The sequence below is a fragment of the Lissotriton vulgaris genome, chromosome 7 (genome assembly GCF_964263255.1).
Source record: "Lissotriton vulgaris chromosome 7, aLisVul1.2, whole genome shotgun sequence".
NCBI lineage: Eukaryota > Metazoa > Chordata > Amphibia > Caudata > Salamandridae > Lissotriton > Lissotriton vulgaris.
In genome coordinates this window covers 1,397,810,681-1,397,818,080 of record NC_141695.1, presented here as the reverse complement: position 1 = coordinate 1,397,818,080, position 7,400 = coordinate 1,397,810,681, and the positions used below count along the sequence as shown (strand labels likewise).

Sequence of the window (7,400 nt, the reverse complement as noted above, 5' to 3'; positions counted from 1 at the left end):
TTGCGGTCTGCAGTGCTCGTAGACCGGCTTCCAGGAGGTCCTGCGGAGGTGGGCATGAACACGGCATGGAGGTGAGCTGTTCAGGGGAGGAGGACGGCGGAGCCCGCCATCTTTTGCTTGCTGCGGGCGGGCCTCGGAAGGGGCCTGAAGTCTGAACTGGGGGTCCCTCGGGTGGACTGGGTTTGCCCTGCCTATCGTCCTCCACCAGGCCCCCAGATGCCCTGGACAGTGTGACATTTTAAGTGGGACTTACATTCCCCTGGCATTGGCTGGCATGCTGCCCTGCAATTGAGCGGTGAGGCCCACAGTCTCGGTGCTGGAGCGTGATTGATCCCTACCTACCGGGGTCCTGACCCGCTCCCCAAACCGGGGAGCGATCTCCTCGACCTGCCCAACCGTGAGGGTGCGATGACGCGCTCCAATAAAGGCAACAGGGCCGATCCGGCGGCGGCCCCAAGGATAACACAGTTGTGGCCATGTGGGGTAAAGCGGGAACGCCTGCGGCCGGAGAGGCCCATCCTGAGTTGATGTGGAATCCCCGCCGGTCACGCAAGCCTTCATGTCCACCTTTATGACTGAGCTAAAACTGGAGATAGGGTCCCTGTAGTCTGAGGTGCATTCCTGTGTAACTGAACTCAAGAAGGAGGTGACGGAGCTTGGGGATCGAGTTGATGGGCTGGAGAGGACAATGGGCACGCGCACGGAGGATCAAGAACACCTATGGCAGATAATCGCTAATCGACTGATTGGTGTTATCGGTGACTTAGTGCATCCGGACCAGTCGGGCTTTATTCCACACCGCAACACTGCCCTTAACTTGTGTAGACTCCACGGCGCCCTGGCCAGGGCCCACACCCTGGCGTAGCCGGCAGTCCTTGCGTCCTTGGACGCCACGATGGCTTTTGACTCTCTCGAGTGGAGTTACCTTTGGGCGGTGTTGGCGAAGCTCGGTTTTGGCCCGGTGTTTGTGGGATGGGTGAAGATTTTGTATGCTGACCCACTGGCTAACGTTGCCGTCAATGGCCGCATCTCGGCGACTTTTGCCCTTCATAGAGGCACCAGGCAGGGTTGCCCCTTGTCGCCACTTTTGTTTGCGCTCGCTCTTGAGCCGCTTGCGGCCCTGTTACGCACGCACCCGGATCTGCATGGTATAAGCTGGGCCCCTGGCTTCGAGGACAGAGTCTCTCTTTACGCAGATGACATTCTGCTTTACCTCACTTCCCCTTGCAAGTCACTTATTGTGGCATGTGATGTACTTAGACTTTTTGGCCGGTATTCTGGACTTGTTATTAACTGGGCTAAGTCTTCCCTCTACGTACTGAAAGGGGACACACCGCGCCTCCCTAGAGGCTGCAACATCCAGGTGGCCAGCCAGGGCTTTAAATACTTGGGGATTTACATCTCTGGTAATGCGAAGGCGCGCTATGAACACAATTTGCTTCCCCCTCTTCTCCGCCTCCGACGTGATGTGGAGGGTTGGCGCAAACTTCCGCTTTCTTTACTCGGGCGTGCGGCATTATTTAAGATGATAACGTTGCCCAGGTTCCTTTACGCCCTGCAGAACACCCAAGTTCCGGTCCCCGCCCGATACTTCCGAGCGATTGAAGGCCTTCAACGTGCCCTGCTCTGGGACGGCCGGCCCCGCGTCGCTATCACGAAGCTCACGCTTCCGTGGTACGACGGGGTATAGCACTACCAGATGTGCGCAGATATTACTGGGCCTCCCAATTGGCGGCTATCAATCACGGTTTCTATGGTCCGGAAAATAACCCTGGATATGCGATGGATAAGTGGCTCTTGAGTGGTGGCAATTACTACAGGGCGCTGTATTCGAGGTCTCTGGACAGGCGGATGTCGGGCCCAACGAAAACTGCGGTCCATATTTGGAGGACGATCACCAAGGCGCAGGGCTGGCAAGGCAGACTGACTAGATTCACCCCATTGTACGATTCAGACATTTTGGGCAAGTTATGGCACACCAAGGGGTTTGACAAATGGGACCTCATAGGTATCTCCAGGGTGGATGATATGGTATCGAAGGGTGAGATCAAGACCTTCTCCCAGCTGCAGGCTGAATATCAGCTGGGTAACTCAGAGTCTTTCCGATATGCCCAGTTGCGACACGCACTGCACTCTGCCAAGCCAGCTGAGGGGGCGATTCCAGAAAGCTCCCCGTTGGAGGACAGGGTGTTGGATGGCCATATGCCTGACAGTGCCATCTCGCTGTCTTACAAGAAACTAATTAATGTTCGCACTGACCTCCTCCTGGGTGTGCGGGATCAGTGGGTGCTTGACGGATTGGAAATCGACGATGAGGATTGGCAGAGTGCAGTTTCTTCCCCTAAGAAAGTCGCCATTTCCTCTCGTCTCCGGCTGGTGCAGCTCAAAATCCTGCACAGGGTGTACGTGACTGGCCCCCGGCTTGTGCATATGGGCTACTCGATTGATGGGCTTTGTCGCCGCGGCTGCGGTGCCCTTGCCACTTTTATGCACATTCTCTGGGAATGCCCCGCCATAGCCTCCTACTGGAGACGTGTGCATCGGATTATGGACGAAGTGACTGGGGTGGTAGCGACTGCGGAAGCTAGGAGATGCCTCCTCAACATTTGGGGACCAACGGATCACAATGTGGCTCAGACGCAGTGGGTGACCCTTGGCAACATGGTGGCCAAGCGCGATATCGCACAGAAGTGGGGGGCTTCGGTAGCTCCCATGGTGGTGCAATGGAAAGCCAACATGGATTGGTGTATGTTCAGGGAAAAGACGGTCTATGTTGCCAGGGGTAAGCCCAAGAAGTGGTTGAAAGTGTGGGGGGCCTGGAATGCTTACAGGGGAGATATGTGTGTGCCCCCAGAACCTGTCTCTTTGGAGGAACATCTGTCGCCATAACCTGTGACACCAACTGTGACACGCTGTAATGTAGTATCCTGTTTCCTCTTCTCCCCCCCTTCTATCCTGATCTGCTCTCCTGTATTTGTGCTTGTGTTCCCGCTGCTCCCCCTGCCCCACTGCCAACGCTTCACTGGTTTCTTCTACCCCATTGCCACTCTTTATGCGCCTTCTGGCGTCTTTTTCTTTTTCTTTCTCTAGGTTCCTTTATGCAACAAAATAATAAAATCAACCTTCATTGTACTGTGACATTGATTCTTGTGCTATTGCTCTCCTACTTTTATATGCTGCCTTGCCTCCGGGATGTTAGATGTGTGCACTTTTCTAAATAAAGGTTTTAAAAATTAAAAAAAAAAAAAAAAAGAACACCTATGGCAGCGTCTGTCGGCCCTTGAGGAGCAGAACATCGAGCTCCAGGTCAAGCAGGAGATTTGGAGAATAGAAGCCGGCGCAACAACCTCCGCATCCGGGGAATTCCGCTTGGAGAAGAAGGGGAAGACATCATGGGCTACGTGGCGCAACTTCTTCACGAGGTCCGGGGAGATGCGGCTGCCTCACCCCCGACCCCGCCCCGACTCTGGTGGCAGCCCCGGTGGGGAGGCCGGGACTCCTGCCAGACATCTTGACCAGAGTTCATTTCTTCATGGAGAAAGAGGCAATATGGAAAAGTGCGCGTGATCAATCAGACCTGCGATATAAGGGCCACAAGATTCAAATCTTTCAAGACTTGGCGCCTAACACCCTGAAGCAGAGGTGAGCATTCCGACCAGTAACTGAAAAGCTGCGTGGCATGAACATCGCCTACCAATGGGGTCATCCATTTGCACTTATATTCCAATGGGAGTCCAAGCGCAGAGACCTGCGATCCGACATGGAAGCGGCGCAGCTTCTTCGCATGCCGACATCTCCTCCGGCGAGTCCAGCTCGGCCTCCTCGTCGAAAAAGGACGCCGGCCGGCTTGGACTGGACCACGGTACAGTGGCCCCTGCGCCCCTCCCCTGTGGAGGGGAACTCGCACACCCAGGCCAAACAAGACATTATAGCCCACATTCGGTCTCTTAGAGGAGACAAAGCAGAGTCAGATGGGGACTCCCTCCCACCTTGAAGTATGATTTGCTTGCTTCTCTCCTCCTAGTGTGGTGATCTCGCACCTGCCGATGCTGGACTCTGTGAGTCGAGATGTGGTGAGACTCCTTGCTTCCTACCCCGACTCCAACGGCTAGGGTTGAGGGGGCAGTAGGGTTGAGGGGGCAGTGGGAGCCCCACGACCATTTGTACTTTGGGACCACCACAACCCCCCTTGGTCTGCCCCCTAGGGAGTGACATCCCGGAGAGCGTCCAAACCTGTGGGTGTAGGATGCCCTGTAAAGGGTCAGAGACCTTCGGCCCTGTTGACCGCGATTGTTATGTCTAAATGACCAGCCTCTTAGGCCGCAAGTTCTTTCTGTATCTCTTTCTTCTTTCCTTTGTTTCTCTGCCATATCAGCTCCAGAGAGTGTGACGCAAAAGATGACAGGAGCTGCTGATATCTACCGGGATCTGGTGTGACACTCCTATGCCCCTAGGCCCTCTATCTTCTATTTTCTCAACTTTTTCTTTCACTTTTTTCCTCCGTCTATCCTACACTGATGCCTCTCCTTCAGGCACTGTATCACGGTTTGGACCCATCTGGTACTATGGTTATACTGGTTCTAGTTCCTTGGTTATACCTGGCACTTGGGGCCAAGCGATCATTGGCAGTGGCTGTTCAGTGTGTACTAAGCGATGTATTACGCAGCCAGCCCTTTCGGGTTGTAGGCATAACGCTGTGTATGAAGTTTGCATAGATGTGCGTCCCTACTCTGTTCCCATGCATTTTGCTTGACGCGGCCGGCCCTAGGAGGGTTGTAGGCTTACCACTGTGTACATGTCACTATTAAGCAAACTCCCGATTACAGGGATGTAATAAAAAGACTTGAACATAAAAAGACTTGATAGCTTCAAATCTGTGATTGAAATACCTGCATGCATTAACTGGATCCAAAGAGCACAATTCTCCAGGTGTCTTGTTTTCAAAATTTAGTATATTTGAATTTGTGTTCTCAAGAAATTGGAGTAAATCATCCCAAGCGTAGTCAGCACGGCTTAGAGTAAGGAACTATGTAGGCGTTTCTAAATTCCTTAGCATACATTTTAGCATACATTTTATTTCTCCATGATGACGGTAAAAATACTCATTACTACCACGCTGACATGCCATGAGATTAATCAGGTAAGATTAAAAAATATTATCTTTCTGCTGTACTTTATCCATAAATTCCTTTGCCGAAACATTTTTGCTGATGTACACCCGTTTTCAATATATGATTTTCTGCATAAGAACCTCCAGACACATCACTCTCAAAGAAAAGATGAGACAAATATGTAATACATTGTCGAAATGTTGGATTTTCTGAATACAATATTGATGTCCGGTATTCAGATGCAGGAATCTGCACAGGTTGGTCATCATATCGTCCTCCTTTTCCTGTGGGAAACAACTGAGGGAAACAACGATCTTCCAAGCTTTTTTTCCCATAAACTAATGGGACTTTCCTTTGCTTCTTTCATTTGGAATAACTCTATAGTATTCCCCATCACTGCTTTAGAATGAAGTGGATGAACACTGTAATGTTTGTAAATTTCTTCAGTTCTGGAAACTTCCAGTTTTTCAATTTGTCGAGATGGCAAGTCACTATCTTCTTCTACAGTTATTTCTTCTTTTCCCACACACCATTTTTGTAATATTGATTTATTTTTAGAAGATACAACGTTGCCTTTTTCACTTTCCTAATATCAAATAATTCTTGTTAGATATTCTTACTCTTAGTAGGAACGCCATTGACAAGAATAACTAAATGTTCATCCTCTACATTTTCTATACCAATTGTCTGTGTTTTAAGTAAATCAAGATTGTATTGAATGTTCTCTGTAGTGCTAGCGCTCTTGGTATCTAGTTGTGAACTGTATTTAGCGGAGAATTAATTAAAGGCACTTCTCAGGACACATAATGAAGTGAAATTTATATTAAAAGCTGAATTGAAGTTGTGAACTCCGCTGTCCATAATGTAGATCAAAAGTACTAATCGATACAAAGATTGATGAATGCTATTTTGTGTAGTTAACAGAATCTGAGGATAGAGTACAATTGTCTGTGCCTTAAATAAAGCAAGGTTAGATCCAATGGTGTCCTTAATGTAGGAGGAAAGCTGAATTGAAGTTGTGAACCCAGCTGTCTGCAACGTACATTTAAGGGTGGATTGTATCATCTGTAATCACGATTGAAATGAAAGATAGAAGATGTATGGAATACATTGTCAAAATATATATGTTTCAGAGACATAATAGTTCAAATTGTCACCTGTGCTATCTGCAGTGTAGAGTGCCATTCAGTGTTCTTTTGGACTTACAAGACAGATTTTGTCATTGTACTAAACCTATAACTGATATAAAACAAGTTCATGAAATTCAAGAATAATTGATAAGCCCAGCCAAGAAAGGCAACAAGTGTGCAAATTATTCACTGCCTTCGGCGAGAGTAGTGGTTAGTATATGAAATGATTTTTAACAATTTTAATGTATTAATATCTTTATTCTAGAATAATTGCTGAAATATTTGCTATCTTAAAAATAAGATTTTGTATAATTTTATGATGATGTATCTGTGCATTTATGATCATTTTTAACTTGATCGAATAAAGATTGAAATTGAATTAAATTGAATTGTTTCTCAGATGTTGCCGGTATCCCTGTTCATGTTGCGGCAAATCAAAATGATGGTGCTCTTTTACAGCTCTACTACCCACATTACAGTAGAGATTATGGCAACAGTCAAAGCCAGACCAAGGATGCAGATTGTACAACTGTTGCACATTGTCGCAGCGATCTCCTTCTTCTTAGGCGAGCTCATTTTCATCAGCAAACAGCAAAATAGATGATGCCCTAAGGTCCTGGGCAGGCGTTGGTTTCTTCACTAACGTTGAGATGAGTAGTCACTAATAGGCTACCCCTTGTTGTAGTCAGTCTTTAACCACCCAGGACAGTGGCTCAAACTGTCAAACAGTCTCTTTCTGCAATGAAATGTCTTTCTTCATGGAATGAAGCGGATATCTAGATGTACCAGGGATGGTGTGGTCTGGAAAGACTTCTTCAGGTAATTCAGGTGACGCAGTTCGCCCTTTCTCAGTAATCAGAATGTTGTGGTGATCAGTCAATGCAGCTGGGCTTATGAGGGCATGCAGCATGGAATCGCCAGGCCGCAGATCATGGCCTTCACCCTGCAACCTGTCTGGATGAACTTCCTGTACCTGCTGATAAATAGAAGGCAAGCTGTCAGTTAACTGGGACAGATAGTCACTCATCAGCACATGAGGTACATAATGTATAGGGTGAGGCTTAGTGATTCCCCAAATATTCATAGGCCTACCAAACACAACCTCATATAGGGTAAGGCCAGATCATGTATGTGGTATTAATCTGATAAAAACTAGAGC

At 48.3% G+C, this 7,400-nt stretch overlaps 1 long non-coding RNA gene across 1 annotated transcript in view; it reads right to left on the bottom strand.

Annotated features, from left to right (window-relative positions):
- Positions 1–5,946: 5,946 nt before the first annotated feature.
- Positions 5,947–7,400, bottom strand: part of LOC147705713 (uncharacterized) — a 30,357-nt gene continuing 28,903 nt past the window's right edge. Inside the window, exon 4 of the long non-coding RNA XR_015297602.1 lies at positions 5,947–7,217. This is a non-coding gene — a long non-coding RNA (uncharacterized LOC147705713). The remainder of the gene's footprint in view (positions 7,218–7,400) is intronic.